This window comes from Hipposideros armiger, unplaced genomic scaffold, assembly GCF_001890085.2.
Source record: "Hipposideros armiger isolate ML-2016 unplaced genomic scaffold, ASM189008v1 scaffold_669, whole genome shotgun sequence".
Lineage (NCBI taxonomy): Eukaryota > Metazoa > Chordata > Mammalia > Chiroptera > Hipposideridae > Hipposideros > Hipposideros armiger.
Genome location: NW_017732019.1, coordinates 110991 through 128768, shown reverse-complemented (window position 1 = coordinate 128768; position 17778 = coordinate 110991). Strand labels below are relative to the sequence as shown.

Here is a 17778-nt window from a genome sequence, read left to right as displayed (position 1 = left end):
TAGTCATTAGTTGTTACTATTTTAATTGTATATACTTTTAAAAATAAATCCAGAATGTCAGAGCTATATAGCAATTATTTTCAATGTTTTTTCATTTCTCTATAATTTAAAAATCATAAAGTGAATGTAATTTTGTTATTTACACATAATTTTAGAATAATTGTGAGAAGGCATGATATAATTATTATTCAACATGTTTAGTTTTGCTAAATAACGTTTCTAAGGTTGATAAATTTCTTTGTGCATGATATATGAGACCCACTTATCAAGCAATTCTTTGATCAGAGGTATTCATGTGTGAAAAATTTGTAAAGTTTGTCAGTGTCATATGCAATTCAAGCACAATTTTATTCATATATGACCAGTTTTGGCTTAAAAGCCCACCCATTTTTTACTCGTCAAAAATTTTTAAGCCTATGGTATGTGCAAGACATTATACTAACTGCTATGAAGTTTATCAAGACAAATCAGAATTCAACTTCTCCCCTCAAAGGATTTACAATCTATCATATAAGTATATGTAAATCTATACATGCATACGTATTAAACACCAAAGTGAAAAATATAAGTAGACTTTCATAATAGGTATAAAGGAATAACTTGAGCTTCATTCTCCAGGTGTATCCCATAGCTTGTGTCATGTATACCATGTGTTGGCACCTGTTATTGAATGGAAGTATTACATCTTCTGTAAATTAAGCAAATACTGATTGATATCAGCCATCATGAAATGTCTCTGCCCAAGGAATGTATGTAGCAGGAAGGTCTCAGTGTCCAGGTCAGATAAATAGATTCGGGGAAAGTCTGTGGATCCCTAGTAAGCATACATTTAAAAGACAAAATTCAGAAGTAAATATTACAATGAATTGTAATAAGGGTGATGGAAGGACCCACTCACCAGAGACCAATGCCCTATCTCTGCACTGGCTGTACATGGCCTGACTCATTAGGGAAGGTGTCCCATTTATAACTATTAAAAAATCCCCATATTGAGCCAGGTAATGAGGGTTGGTATTGAACCCAGATATTCTATTTTTGTTTTCGAGTTGGCCAAAATTGATTAGTTCAGAAAACAATTATTCAGTTGTTTCCGCAGCAGTGTTCTCTTTATTAAAATTAAATTATTTCGGAGCTGTACTGGGTTGAATTGTGGCCCCCGAAGACATACTGAACTCCTGACCTCCAGGACCTCTGAATGTAACCTTATTTAGAAATAGGGATTTTTCTGACATAATCAGTAAAGCTAAAGTTACATTAAATTAGGGTGGGCCATAAATCCATGACTAGTGTCCTTATGCAGAGAGGGAAATTTGGAGACACATAAAAAGGAAGGCCCTGCCCAAACAGAGGGAGAATGTGGACTGATGCAGCTACAAGCCAAATAACACCCAGTATTGTCAGAAACCACCAGTAGCTAGAAAGGAAACATGGAACAGAATCTCCCTCAGAGCCTTCAGAGATAGCATGGTCTACTAATACCTAGATTTCAGATTTCTATATCTCAGAATTGTGAGAGAATAAATTTCTGTTGTTTAAAGCCACCCGGTTTGGGCCACTTTGTAACAACAGCCCTAGAAAAGTGGTATTGGAACCAAGAAATGGGAAGGAGATGGGTGGTCTCTATCATGTTTCCTGCCTGACCTCAATCTCCAAAAAACGGACATTTATGTTAAAGAATTTTATATCAATTATGCTTATTATTAACAGCCTTCATAGGTCAGCTGGAGAAAATTATGATACTGTTTTCTAGAAAAATTAGGCTCTCTCATTGTCCTCTGCCTACATCTTCTGGAATAGAATATCCATGGGGATACTGCATCTTACTGAAAATCAGTGACCACACTGGAGACCCAGTGTCACCTGTAATCCCCTTTCTTGGGCTTCAGAAAAGGTGCCCTGGCTAGATCTTGGATATGAGACCTTAGAAAGATTTACTTAGTATCTAGTATGGCTTGGCTAAGTGTTTCTCGGAAAGTGCAATGGACTCGGAAACAATAGACTGTAATTTGATCCCTAACTTTGTTATTTATTAGAAAGTGACCTTGTACTTGCTGAGGAAACTATCTAGACTTTATCAGTAATATGAAGGTTTTGTAGGAGGTGAACTTTAATGTCCCTTTTAGCTTTCTGATTCAAGGCTTAGTTGATGAATAATTTCCCTAAGAAACATTAAGATTCTGAGTTATGCAACTAGAATTTATACTTTACTCACCTGTGAGTACAGGCTTCCAAATAATTTTAATTAGTTCTTGTTGAATTATGAAGTGTATTTTATTTATATTTTGTAATAAGTGAATATCAACTCTTACTTTTAGATTTTGCTAAGAATAAAGGGAAAGGAAGTAATTTGAATTTCAAATTTCTAGCCCATCAAATATGAAATGAATATTTAAAAATGAACAATAAAATTAGGCTACATTTTTGAAAAATATTCCTGCTTGCTACAGTCAGAATTATACAGCCACGACCTTTAAAATAAAATACAGAGTTTCAGATAATTGCAGTAGTTGTAGATTATAGTTTCTGCAGAATTCTGCCCAAAGTGATATATGCCCATTCATCTTTCCTTTCAAAGAACAACAAAAAATTCCTTTAAGTCAGATGGGTGTTCTGGAATGCTAAAATAATATGAATGGCTCCCACTCTTCCATATTAATATGGATTTCCCTCAGGAGTTTATAATCTTTGATGCCCAATCATGCTTGACTGGCAGTAGATTTGCATCAGAATATGATTAACAATTGGAAAGTCTGGGAAGAACTCTGACTTTCTTCCCAGATGCTTGGTTTTGCTTTCTCGTCAGATCACATGCTATATTGAGTGGTATGTTGGTGGCAGAATCAAGGTAAAAGGAGTGTAAGTTTCTCACAGCAAATCTGATTTTGCTTGAGATAGCATAACACGTGTACATAATGTACACAATGATTACTCCACCTATTGGGGCACGGTTGGACAATTAGTTCACAAACTCATCCTAGAAAAAGTGCTACATACCTCATTGCTGAATATCACATGGTCACCTTTGAGGTACTCCCCTTGGTAAGCTATCTACTGATGCCAGAGCCTTGTCCATCCTTTAAAGCAATTTGGGAACTCTTTTTCTGGAATGGCCATCAGAGCTGTCATTGTATTACCCCAATGTACTGAATGTCATAAAAATGTCTTCTTTTCAACATTTCCTTTATCTTTGGGTAAAGAAAGAAGTCATTGGAGGTCAGATCAGGTGAGTAGGGAGGGTGTTCCAATACAGTTATTTGTTTACTAGTCAAAAACTCCCTCACAGACAGTTCTGTGTGAGCTGGTGGTGCATTTTGGTGATGCAAGAGCCATGAATTGTTGGCGAAAAGTTCAGGTGGTCTAAATTTTTCACGCAGCCTATCAGCACTTCCAAATAGTAAACTTGGTTAACTGTTTTTCCAGTTGGTACAAATTCATAATGAATAATTCCTCTGATATCGAAAAATGGTTAGCAACATCATTGCAGCAAGTTCACGAACTTAATTGTCAGACCGTGTATATTAATGTCATGAGAGCAACAATGGTTATCACATAATTTGCATGATAAGGCAGAAGGGAGGCAGTGTCCCTGGAAAGATTCAGACAGTCCAAGTCAACACATAGTGTTTCTCAGTCTTAGTCATCTTCTCATGCCTTGAACTTATCCACATTCATTAGTGAAGTAACAGCATTCTCTGTTTCCTTTATATGCATATTTTATTCTGTTGCCCCAAATCTAGTAAAAATCAATCTTTAACTGATACAACAAATTCACGAGAGAGATACAAGGGAACCTTGTAACCCACTATAGACTCCTTGGCATTTGGACTCCCAATAGTGTCTGCATGCTCCTCTACAGTGGCAAGTTTTTTGCTAAGTGTATTCTAGCAACACCATGAAAACATCTCCTTCTCAGTGAAATAATGACACAGTAATGAAGATTCCTGCTGCATAATGAGCCCAGGGGTTAACAAAGGCGCTTAATCGTTAAGAGCTTGGACTCTCCAGAGCCACACTACCTGGATTTACTCAGCTCTGCCGCTTACTAGCTGTGTGACCTTGAACAATTTACTTAATCTCTCTGTAGATTGCATGCCATAAAATATAGAATGGAAATGATAAGAGGCCCTTCCTCTGAGGACTGAGTTAATACATGTAAAGCACTTAGAACAGTATTCTTAACATAATAAGCACTTGATAAATCATAGCTGTTATTATTAATGAGAGTTTAAAGATGGGTAACTAGAGAAGCAATTTTGGGGAAGGAACATAAGTGTACATCATCTACAAACATCCCAGGGAGCAATTATATAAAATTTTACAGTTGAATCTTGCAGTTTGAATATTTTACATTTTTGAATAGCAAGTTTGAGATTCTCGTTGTGGTTGGTCAGCCAAGAGCATATTAAATTGAATTTTGAGTCTATATTTTTGCACTCATAGCTAGCTGTTTCAGAGCTGCACTATGAAGCTCAGGCAGCACATAGAAGTTAAATTATAAACTCCTCTTCTTTCCTCTTACTGAAGAATCATGTGGATAAATGAAAGCTAGCAGAAGGGTCAGAGCAACTTTGAGAGGCTCAAGAGTATAGTTGAGTAGGAAACGGTCATCTCATTGGCACCACTTGTAGCCTCAGTCACAATCAGGGAATGGAGAGGAGTAGTAACATAGGGTAGACAAAGGACTACATGAGTGCAGCAGAGGGGCATCTGAAGTCCCCTGAAATAGCATAGGTCTCCTATACATTTATAAGCACCTTTCAATTTTATATCCCACATATGAGTGAAGTCATGTGGTTCTTGACTTTTTCTGTCTGACTTATTTCACTTACCAAATTAATCTCAAGATCCATTCATGTTGTCGCAAATGACAGTATTTCGTCTTAAACTGAAAACAACAAAGGAACAAGACAAAGAAAAAAACAAAAGCTCATAGACATAGACAATGGTTTAGTTGTTACCAGAAGGTAAGGGGGGAGAGGGGTGGTAGAAGAGGGAAAAGAGGATCAAATATATGATGATGGAAGGAGAACTGATTCTGAGTAGTGAACACATAATGCAATATATAGATGATGTATTATAGAATTGTACACTTGAAACCTATGTAACTTTACTAACTATTGCCACCCCAATAACTTTTAATAATAATAAAAATATATAAGTACCTTATATCATGACGTAGTGGTCAAAGAAAAATGTATGTTGAAAAGTGTATTTGAATGTTGCCACACCACTTTACTTAGTCTTGTGAGTGGTCCCCAGTAACTAGAGAAACCATCCCAAAGTCAGGAAGGTCGTTGTTCTCCTGTTTGAGCCTGTTTGAGGTTGTCAGTCATGAGCCACCTGCTCAATAGCCTGACCAAGGGCAGCCTCTGTACATCCCTACCCTGGCTGCTTCTCACCTGCACATTATCTCAGCCAAAGCGAAACAAGCTTGTTCTTTTTCTGCACCCTTTATCATTTCTTTGCTTGTGAAGCTGCCCGTGACTCTGCCAGAGATCACACAAGCCTCTTCCCAGATATGAAGCTGCTGGGTCTGTTATTACTTTCCAGCTTCTGAGCAAAGGTGGAGGTGACTCACGGCCTCTTCACATCTGTCAAAGAAAGAAAGGCAGCTATCTGTGGGAATGACAGGAGTAAACTTATGTAAGGCAGAACTTACAGAATACGTGATTGGGGGAATTTGTTAGGAAGTTGTCTGAATAGTAGGGACACTGACATTCTTATTGTGAGCTGCTGGTCCTAGGAACACAAGCCCTGTGATACCAGGTGATCCCAAGAAAATGTGCTTGTTCCAGTGGAAGAGAACAAGGCTGAGTGGTACACTGGGGGAGTGATTTAGCCCAACTGCCCTCACTCAGACATTACTGTGGTGTATTCATACGGTAATGCATTTTTCTTTTTTACTTTATGTAGAACTTTATTAAAATGCATATAAGAAATAATCTTACATAAATTTATGAACCTGCAGGGCATGATTTTTTTTAATTAAAGTTTATTGGGGTGACAATTGTTAGTAAAGTTACATAGGTTTCATGTGTACAGTTCTGTAATTGTACATCTGTTCTGTATTCTGCCATAAGAAAAGATGAAATAATGCCATTGTTGGATGGATGGACCTTGAGATTATTATGCTAGGCAAAATAAATCAGGCAGAAATGGTTAAGAATCATATGATTTCACTGATATTTGGTGTATAAAACTGAAAGCAACAAAGGAACAAGACAAACAAATGAAGAAACAAAAACTCTGTGTCTATACACAGACAACAGTTTAGTGGTTATCAGAGGGTAAGGGGGTAGGAGTGTGGTAGATGAGGGTAAAAGGGGTCAAATATATGGTGATAGAAGGAGAACTGACTCTGGGTAATATGTTTTTAAATTTGGGGAGACACAGAGTCTAGGGGAGTGACTTTTGTTTTGGGAGCCTAAATAGAATAGCATAAACTCATGTTTCTGGTCATTGGAGACTCTATATATCACTAAACTTGAACATAATTAGGTATCTTAACATACAGATGATCCGATCAGAACCTAGTTAGTGAGCTTATTTGTGATCATCAGTATTTAAAGTTTTACTCATCCCTGAGCACTTCATCAACATCTAATATCTACCTCCCTTCTGTTTCTACCCCTAATGCATAGCTCTATGATAGACATTTAGCATTTTTTATGAGTAGGTGAATGAATACATGGATATAAAATTACTATTCTACTTATACAAACATTGCAGTAAGCAGATTAAAAATCTAAAAAGTAGGAAAAGTTAAACACATTGTGATTTTCCATTATATTTTATTTCTGAAGTTGACATAATTTGGCTTCTAGGAAAAGGAGTACCTAAGGGAAGAAAATGTGACATTATCTCATTTTACAATAGCAGAACTGAACACCTGCTCATTTTTTTTTTAAAGATTTTTATTGGGGAATTGGGATGGGAACAGTGCTGGGGAATTGGGGGAAGGGGAACAGACAAGTTGCTGTCCTTTTGTTCTTCAGTCTAGTTGTGGAGGATGTTGTTTCACTGGCCCAAGTTGGCACCATCATTGTGCTCTTCCTGGGTGAGGGAGATTGGTCACCAGCTTCTGGACGGCCGCTCACGGTGGCTGCTGGCCGCTCACGCTGGCTGCTGGCGACATACAGTAGACCATGGCAACCCACAGCCACGGGGGCTGCAGCCTGCGCCATCATGGGCGACTCATGGCAGCCCAGTTCCAGGTTGAGCTGTTGTTCAGCATCTTAGCTGTAGAGGGCAGTGTCACTGGCCCTCATATGTGGGATCCGAACCGGGGTCCTCTGGCGTCCCAAGCCAGTTCTTAACCATCGCGCCACTCGGCCAGCCCCCTGCTCATTTCTTTTAACAATGAAAACCTAGACCTACCAATCAGAACCATATAATGGGTATTCAGGAAAGACCTGGAGTTTTTCATTTTTGACTAAAAGGAGAATTTAGAATGCAGTTTCTCACCTGCCCTCAAGTGTTAGAATGAAATAAGTGAGCATATTCACAACCTGTAAAGTTGCATGTATGTGAAAGACTGTTTGAGGGAGACAGAACCAGAAAGGGCCAGAGTTGGAAGAAACTTACAGTTTCTCCTCACGAATCTTACCTCCCAAATGTGAAAACTGGGGTCGAGGGGGGGGCAGTCACACAACATATCTACACAACAGAATAAATACTGTTGCAGCTATCAAAGCAAGAGTTACAACTGAGGCTCATCACAGAAAAGGACATATGATACAGTAAATAAAAAGTAAAATACTAAATTTTGTTTATGCTTTAATTGTAAGTACGTAAAGTTATGCTCATGGAAAAGGTGCCCAGTTATTGGTTTTCTAATTTCAAGCACTCTCTGATGCAGGATTTAGGAAACATTTTTCTATAAAGGGCCAGATAATAATTTGTTTTGGTTTGGCAGGCCAAGAGGCCACATACTCGGCCTTTGCAGCCTGAAAGCAGCCTAGACATTATGTAGGTGTCTGAGCATGAGTGTGTTCATGGGCTGTGCAAAATAACGGATGGCTAGAGTGGTTATCATGGCCACCGTGTGACCGCCCATGCTTCATTTCTTTAACAGATACCTGTTCATTCAACAAATATTATGTACCAGGCATGGTGCCATGTACTGAGACAAAAAGGGAAATGAAATCAGAGCCTCAGGTCCAAGTATGCCACAGTTCAAAGTGTCGTCACGGCCTTCCTTCTAAATGAAAAAGTCATTCATGAATTATTTTTCTCTTTATCTTGTTGACATATTTCTAGCTGATATAAACGGAAGGATAGGCTCCTTGCTCCAACATGCCTTAAGACTCTGGGCATGGAAGGAATGCAAATGAGTCAAGTATGCTATGAGCCTACATGGATGATAATTCCACACTGAATATCATTTACCTCATAATATGGGGTTGATATTATTGCTTAGCTCTGCAAAGGAAGAAGAGAACTCAGCGTTAATGTTGAAATTTGCCTTCAAAGACAATGGAGTCAGTGAATTACAGAATCCCTGGGATCCTTTATGGAATAGTCATGCTTGGCAAATCCCCGTCTGTGTACTATTATTGCTCAAAGAGAGTTCAGGGGATATGGAGTAAGTGCTGCTAGAGAGGAGATAAGGCTTCAGAAAAGAAGGGTGCAAACAGAGGCTTGCATTTTTACCAAGAACTCAATTGTGTGAGTGCTAATGAGAATACAATCTAAGTTTAATCAGGAGTGCGGTGTAGAAGTGGGGCCAGTACAAGCCTAAAACATTCTGATGGCTCTGAAAGAGGATGCTCTACCTGCTGGAACTTGGGCAAAAGTTCTTATCAAATCATGTTGTGAGTCTTAAAAATGTTCAATAAGTACATGCTGGTCATCTGTTGTATTCTTAAGTCAGTGACTTCTTGAGGTTTGAGGGAGAGAGAAAAAATATGTTTCGCCTAAAAGATGATGCAATGGTAATTTAGCATCTAAAGGAGAGAATGCTGGCCATGAGCTTCTTTACCCCATGTACAAGGTTTGTTAGCTCTCCTCCAGTTCAGATGATTTCAGATAATGGGAAAAACCACCTCAAAAATCCCTTCCATCCCACATGAAGTCATGTCTGAAAAATGAGCAGTGTATTATGGAGACACCTGCACTCAGAAACACATGTGCTCATCAAAAGGCAGGTATGTTTAAGGGTCCTTCAAAGTGATGAAGAGAGGGTTATACCTGCCGGTCCTGTGATGTTTTATAGCTACACATAAATGTTGTATCCTAACATTGATAAGTTTGTCTTTGAAAAAGGACCCCTACCCATTTAGTGCTCACCATTCACTTTGTTGTGTTGTTTCCAAGGAGCAGTAGAGAGAATGCTCACCTGGGCTGCATCACAAGTTCCCACTTTTGTGACCTTGGACTTGTCACCAAACCTCTCTATGCTTTGTTTTCTTATTTCTAAAAGGGATGAAAGGAGTACGTACTTTATGAGGTTGCGAGAGTAAAGGAAGGCAAAGCACTTGAAGCATCTGACAGACAGCATTTTTCATAAAAAATTAGGAACTATTAATAGGAATACCAATAAAAATATATTTATGGGTTGCAACTAAAGTTTAAGCAACAATTCTGTCCTTATTCTGAAACTAATTTCCAAACTTTTCTTGAATTAGTGGCATGATAATAAGACATTGGATATTGTTAACAATCCTGGAGCCAAAAATTTGGACATTTAAAAAAAATATTTTGTCACTTAGAGGATGCTCTGTCACTAACGATTTTTGGTTTAGAGATAGAGTTCTTCACATAATATGTGTTACATTATTTATCAACCAAATAGGGCCATTTGAAAAAATGAAAAGGATATTAAAATATTGAAATTGAGTAACTTTTAGAATATTTATTTATTGACCAATACATTAGATTGTTTTTACAGACCTATATGATATTTATATTAAAAAATTTTCAGACATAAAATTCTTTCTAAAAATAAAAGTAGCATGTTCGTTTTATTAAAGCAAAAAAAATCTGCTTTATATTGATTATCTGGATAGTAAAAACATAGCATAAGCAGTTTAATTATACTTGGTATACATTTTCATATTTTAATCAAATTTATGTCTGTACCAGTGTCATCATACCATACTGCTGGTATATTTCTGAAAAGTACGTTCATTTGTAATAGGGTCTTATCTTATTATTTTTCATAAAAATATGAAATCTTAAAAATATGTAATCGTCAAAGTTTCATTTTATGGTTAATAAATTTGAAATTATTGACACTTTTTTTTTTTTTTTTTTTTTTTAGCTGAGCCATCCTGCTACCTGTTGGTAGCTCAGCGGCTGCTCAGCTCGGGCTGGACTCGAACCGCTTTTGCTCAGAGCTCAAACTCTTGAGCGAGCTCTTAACCAACTGAGCCACTCGGCCAGCCCCTGAAATTATTGACACTTTCAATTGACTCTCTTCTGTACACCATTATATTTTTAATTGAAAAAATACTGTTTTAACGTATGCTAACTTCCCTCCTAAACTCAGAGTAAACTCTTTTAAATAGAAAATATTCTCTATATTAATTTTTCACATTAAAATATAACAAAATATTTCAACCCAATATTTTTCATTAGGTTTGGTTTTTGTTTGCCTCTCTTCTAGCTTCTTTTTCAACAAATATTATTATGATACTTTTTTCTAGTAATAATTATTTTATTGGTTTTCTAAATATTGATACTTCAAAATCATTGGATTTCTCATTTTTTATTCCATTCTGCCATTGATCATAAATATAGCAATTTAAAAATAAATTCTCTCTCCAAAAAAAAAAAATAGCTTCACTTTATCAAAATATACTTTGCACATTTCAAGGCACAATTGAAGAATTTTAAAATTAAATCTTGTTATTTTCTATGTTCTTTATGTTTCCTTTATTTAGTTCCTCCCTTAATTTTATAAGTATAAATTTCAACATTCCCTCTTTTCAAACTTTGTTTTAAATAACAAATACATTAAAAGCATCAAAGGCTAAGTTTTTTTTTCTATTTGTTGAATGATTTTATTCAACATCTCCAGTAATTTCAAACAAACTGGAACCAAAATACAGATGAAAAACTCATCTGCCCCCAAATTAGAAATTGCTACTATCATAGAACATTTAGGATAATTTACAAAGTAACTTTTCAAAGTAGCAAACATTTCTAAAATCTGATTGAATTTTAGAATCCAAGAAGCAAGGTGAAGTGCCTACTTTCAAGTTAAAGTAAATTTTGTATTCAAATTCTTTAACATGAATTGTGTAGTTGAGTTTCTAACAACCATGGCTTCCCCATTGCTTGGTAAAATATTGCATGTAGATTAAGCACAAATATGAATGATGTGTTTACCATGACCAATTACAGGTAATGTCCGGCTCCATAGAATTACTAATGTAGTAAGAATATTATTTTTACCTCTAGGAAAATTAGTATTTATATTACTATCTTCAATGGTCAATATTTTAATGGAAAATAATAACATTCATAAGAATATAAAATGTTTTACTTTCAACATTGTGATGGTTAATTTTATGCATTAAATTGTCTGGGCCATGGTGTCCAGCTTTTGATTTGATCATTGATCAATTGGTGTCCATTGATCAAATACTCCAGATGTTTCTGTGGAAGTGTTTTTTGGATGAGATTAACTTTTAAACCAGTGGACTTTGAGTAAAGCAGATTATCCTCCATAATGTGGGTGGGCCTCATCCAATCAATTGAAGGCCTTAATAGTCAGAGTCTGGCCTCCTTCACAAAAGAAGGAATTCTGACAACACATTGCCTTTGTACTTGAACTTCAACTCTTCCTTGAGTCTCCAGCCTGCCAGCCTACCCTACAGGTTTTGACTTACCAAGCATGCACAATTATGTAAGCTGATTTCTTAAAATAAATCTCTCTTTATATATATACACATATCCGTTTGGTTCTGTTTCTTTGGAAAACCCTAACTAACACAGACACAATAAACTTTAAAGCTCTATGTTGATTCCATGGATTGAAGGAAAAACTAAATGAAACTACTTTTGCAATTAACTTTCTATTTGATGAGTCTATGATACTAGTATAAAAGTCGGCTCACTGGAGCTGGCCAAGTGGCGCGTTGGTTAAGAGTTAGCTTGTGAAGCCAGCTCTGAGCAGCGGGCCCCTGGCTCAGATCCACATGAAGGCCAGTGATGCTGCGCCCTCTACAGCTAAGATGGTGAACAACAGCTCGACCTGGAGCTGGGCTGCTGTGAGTCGCAGGCAAAGCATAGGCTGCAGTGGGACTGGCCAGGAGCAGGTGTGAAAAAAAAAGTGGGTTTATTTAACTGTTTGCAAGTTCTTGTGCTATTCAAGCCAATAAATTAACAGCTGTCACTTTACATTTTGTCCTTGCACTTGAAAACTTAGAATCAAAAGTGAGCAAGATTAACTTAGGATAGTAATTTGATCTAAATAAAAAGGCGAATTTCATAGAATGTTATGTAGACACATCTTCTATTGCTACATGTATTAACTCTTATAAATCTTGGCCCTCGTGTATAGTCATGTTAAATTAACTATAATACTTGAAGTCCATGGAGATTTTTTGTTAAGCAGACGTGCGTTCTCCAGTTTTACATGACCAGTGATATTATTAAAATTCCCAAGGTGGATGGAGAATAATGACATATATTTTGTGAAAGTTACACCACCAACTTTCTTGAGAAGCAGCAATCCAATTATTAATTTTCATTCAACATGTACTTTTTTCATTAATTTTTCCTGAAATGATTTATTGTAAAATAAAAACAATATGAGTTATAGTTTTACACCATATAACAATAAAAGCAACAGACATCAGGCTATTCTATCACTTGCTGGTTTGACTCTATTTTTCACTCAGATTTCACATATACCTTTCCAACATTTCCTACAATTTTTATTGGTCTTGCTGACAAACATTTTGGTGGCTTGGGCGTCTCAAGGCCATGGAATTGGCCGTGGCCATGCTGAAAGTGGAGGCTCCACCAAGTGGGTCAGCAGGGGAAGCAGCACCAATCCTTCTCCCATCTTCAAAAGAGATGTGAGGGGTTTCTGAATGTCCTTGATTTTATCAGCAAGAGCACAGCATGCTCTATCCTAAAGAGTTAAGTTAAAGTTATGTTGCATTTGAAAAGAGTTGGGGAAAAATATAAAGAATTGCTGCTTGCCTTTAAATTTAACTCCTGGTTGAAGTGAGAATTCTGTTCCCTGAACATATGTCTCACACATACTAAGAGAGATGATGGCAGACACTCACAGTACAGAGTGGAGAACTCCCAAACTCATACCAGGCTGCTTGAATGCAAGTATTAAAAATTAGCGTTGTTGAAAAATGAAACGTCTGGGACAAATGCCAAACCAGGAAGACATCAGGGCAACAGATGTAGATTGGGACTGTCCCTGGCACACGGGGACATGTGGTTAGCCTATGTATGAATCACCATGAGACCTTCTGAACTACTGCCACTCACCAATGGTTTATCTGATACATATGTAACATATTTGTCACTTTCACCACTTTCAAGTACAATTTTCTCAGTTCTTATTTCCATAAAAATTATGCTCTTCATATATCTTCTTAAAATATCTTTACTGCTTGTGTAGTTGTCGGATATCATGAGAATAACAATATGATAAAATACTTCAAAATCAAGTCCAAACTCAGCAAATGTAAAAAGTAGACTAAGCTAAAATCTGATTGTTGTTCATGATTCACCCACCAACAGGTGTGGGCAGAACTAATGCATTTTGCTCTGGAACATAACTTTATTTATCTGTGTGAAAGTAAATAAGCTGACAGTTTTACTAGGAAGGAAAAATCTTGTTTTAATGCTATTGAGTAGATTACACAAGAAATTCCAACCACGTGAAGTTACATCTAAGGAGAGTTTAGAGAATATGACCCATCGGAGATGCTCAGTTACAAACCTGTCTGTGTCCACAAACTGAAAACCAGAGCCTTTCATAAGAAGGAGAATCTTTGCTTTTTATTTTTCTGTCAAATGATCCTTCTGCACTTTTCTGATAGGATAAATCTTGTGTTTCAAGATTGGAAGTCATGTCTTTCATTACCTACTCTCTCCCCCATGTTTTCATTATACACCTTGTACATGTAACAAATCAGTCATCACTTTCTCTCATAAATACTTGTTCATGTTCTGTCTTCCATTAGACTCTCTCCAGGGTAAGGCTGTGGCTGAACATTCCTTGTAAAACATAGTAATTAGCTCAAGACATGTTTGTTGAAAAAACATCAAGTTTGCATACTGTTTGATCATAACTGTCCTACCAACCATCTTTAATGATTGCCGGGTTTTTTTAATATTGAAATTAACTTATAAAAATTGTGTAGACTCCAAGTAGTTGGACTCCTAGTAACCATAACTTCAGACAAAAACAGTATCAAAAGCTATTCTGATTACAGCAATACATTTAAGTAAATGTATATGCAGACAGCATTGGTATAATTTTTAAAAACTAGTGATACACATATGTGTAAGACCAATTGTTCAGCATATAATAATTGGCTTACATATAAGATTCTAGAAGCCTGATAATAAATATTTTGCTCCTAAGGGGTCTTTGGTATCATCGGTGAGGAAGACAATTCTGCATCAAAAAAGGGGTTACATCTACCTGCAGAAACTTTGTCTCTTTCACATTACAGATCATCAGACTCACAGTGTTGGATTTATGATGCTCTACTAATAGTTTTCACACACACACACACAAAAGTATAAAACACTTTTTTCTTTTTTACTTACTATCTACACAAAAGAATCATTCATTTCATATTTAAAATTATTTACTAATTTGTCTTTGAGGCTGCCTTTAAACCATCAACATTTTGGGTAAGTGAAATTGGCTTTTTCCCATAACAATGGCTTTCTTAAAAAAATTATAGAACATTATGTGTTTCAGGGGTAAAACATATCTAAGGCATCTTTTGTCAATAATGTTAGGCTTTTCCTAATCAGAGCCCCCATTTGGTGTCTTCAAAATTTAAATGGTGTTTTTAAGTGTAAAATCTACATCTGCCAACATATAGAACAGGTTATGTTTCTATTTGAAGTGAAATTTGAGTTCACCCTATTATCTAGCATCATAATACCTCTCTGAATTATTGTAAGTCGTTCATCATCTTAGAAGTAAATAATTTTCTTGATGTGTTGTAGGGAAAATACATCAATACAGAGAAGGATGATGGCATGATTATAGTAATTATCAAATGTAACATGGGTAGTTGCTACCATTTAATTATGTTCTAATTCATTATAGAGCTAGTAAAAGTTGCATTAGGGAAAATATACAAGATGAACTAATGTTAAGGAATTTTTTGTTCACAGGAAATGAGAATAAAAGGCTTTAAAGTAGATTTGATTTACAATCTTTTTGGCTAACCACTAGGGTAAATTTTAATTACTTACATTATGGTTTTGAGAGAGATTAAAATAACCTTCAACTGTGAACAGTATTGTAAATAGTCATCTATAAGATGAGAAATTAAAGAAGATAATAGATTTGAGAACTACCAAGTTTTCAAAAAGTTATGATAATTTATGCTCTAGATTATCATTTTCCTTTACTAGACCCTGGATTATGCAAAGGCAGAAAGCTCATTATTTCTTTTTTTTCTCTAATGCCTAACAAAGTGCCTGGTATATGGAAAGGAATCTGTAGTGTGCTGAGTCTGAGTCATGCTGGTTTGAGAGAGTTGGTTTTTAGATTTTCAGGAACTGTACAGGCTGTTTTGTGTTAATTTGAAATCAGGCACAGCGGGAGTATTTATACCATAGAATTAGGCATGGAAAAGGCTTTTCCCCCAGAAAGCAGGTTATTACACATTTGCTAGTGTGCCACCAGAAAGCATTGAATAAATGTGAATGAACAAAGAATGAGTGAATGGTAAAAACGTGACACAGTGATGTTCTGCAATTAAAAATAAATGCAAACCACGCATGACATAAACGCCCAGCATTAACGAAGATAAACTATGTGTAATTTGGTGTCAAACAGGCTTTCAGTGCTAAGTGGGGCTCCAGCTCTGACTAGCTGATGTACCCTTTTGAAAAGTGTTTACATTCTTTGGGGTTTAAGCCCCTTCCACCATGTGAAGATATTAAACAAGAAATCTGCAACCTGGAAGAGAGCCCTCACCTGAGCATGCTGGCGCCCCAATCATGGACTTTCAGCCTTTAGACCTGCTGTGCACTGAAGACCGACAAAGATCATCACTGTAAAGTAGAAAATGATGAAAATGAGCACTAGTTATCATTAAAAACAGTCGTTTAGGGGCTGGTGCAAAGGATGAATTGCACATTTTTGAAGCAGAGACAATGAATTACGAAGGCAGTCCAATTCAGGTAACACTGGCAGCGTTGAACATTATCTGTAGAGCCAGTGGTTTCCCTTGGGGGCTTGAAATAACACCCCTTGTGGCCTTAGAGCTCAGTGTGGTTAGGGTGTGTACATATCAGTGGACAACACTTTGGAGCTGTGAAGGAAGCTGCAGGGTCAGAAGAAAAAGAGGATAAGATGTGAAACTCCTAAGGATATGTGCAAAGCGATTTGCTCCTGGAAGTGGTACCATGTTTCCACAGAAAAAAAAAGTAAAATTTGCTGAAGATGATGATAATGATGATTTTGATGATAAAGAAGCCGAAGAAAAAGCTACAGTACAGGAATCTATATGGAATACATCAGCCAAAATGTAAAAATCAAACCAGAATGAGAAAGACCCAAAATCATTCACACTAAGATCTAAAGGTCAAGAATACTAAAAAACAAAAAAACAAACAAAAAACAAAACGAAAAACTCCTAACACACTGTGAAGATATAGTTCTGTAGAAGACATCAAAGCAAAAATGCAAGTAATTATAAGAAAAGATAGCTCTCTTCTTAAAAAGAAGCCAACTTCATCAACTATGTGAAGAATTACTCCGGGTGACTGACCAGGCGGCTATTCAAGATCTCTGGAAGTAGAGGAAGTCTCTTAAAGAAAATATTTTAAATAGTTTGTTAAAATGTTTTATCTTAGTTCATTTCTGTAACAGTTGCTGTATAGCTCTCCTTTTTATAATGCAGAGTGAGAACTTTCCTATTGTGTTTGGTAAATATTGTCAAGAATGTGTTGTCTAAAATGCCTGTTTAGTTTTTAAAGAACCCTCTGCTTGGTTTTAAGTATGTATGGCATGTTATAATAGTAGTGATGTTCAGACAAATGGAAATGATGGGATCCAAAAATATACATGTGAGATAAAAACATTATTTTAATAAAGTCAAAATAAATAAATTCTTTGAGGCTTAAGTAACTTGCTCAAATGTGTGTGTGTCTGTGTGTGTGTGTGTGTCTGTGTGTGTGTGTGTGTGTGTGTCTGTGTATAAAAATGGGGGTAGTAGCACTCACCATATAAAAATATAGTGGAGATTAAATGTCATGATTGCCTCCAATGTATAATATCTAATCAGAGGAAATTGATATTTTTAGAGATTAAAAACAAGTCCCAGTTATTTCACATGGCTCCAATTTTATAGTAGGCATGCCATAAATGTTTAAAGGGAGAAAGAAGGAAAAAGAAATAAAAGAGGTTAAGAAGAAAGGAGAGCGAATAGAGAAGATATCAGAATTTTATTCAGTAAAATTTTTTAACATGTCCATACACATCCTACCCAGTCTTCTTTCAGTTCACCACTATAGCCTGTGACTTACACAACAAAACTAATGTTCTTGTAATTTTATTTATACTATTGAAGCTCCTAGAGATGCCTTCTGAACTGTGCTACATAGGTT

At 36.3% G+C, this 17778-nt stretch overlaps 1 pseudogene; it reads left to right on the top strand.

The window, feature by feature from the left end:
* Positions 1 to 9086: 9086 nt before the first annotated feature.
* LOC109372863 (nucleophosmin pseudogene) lies at positions 9087 to 17001 on the top strand (annotated as a pseudogene).
* Positions 17002 to 17778: the final 777 nt, after the last annotated feature.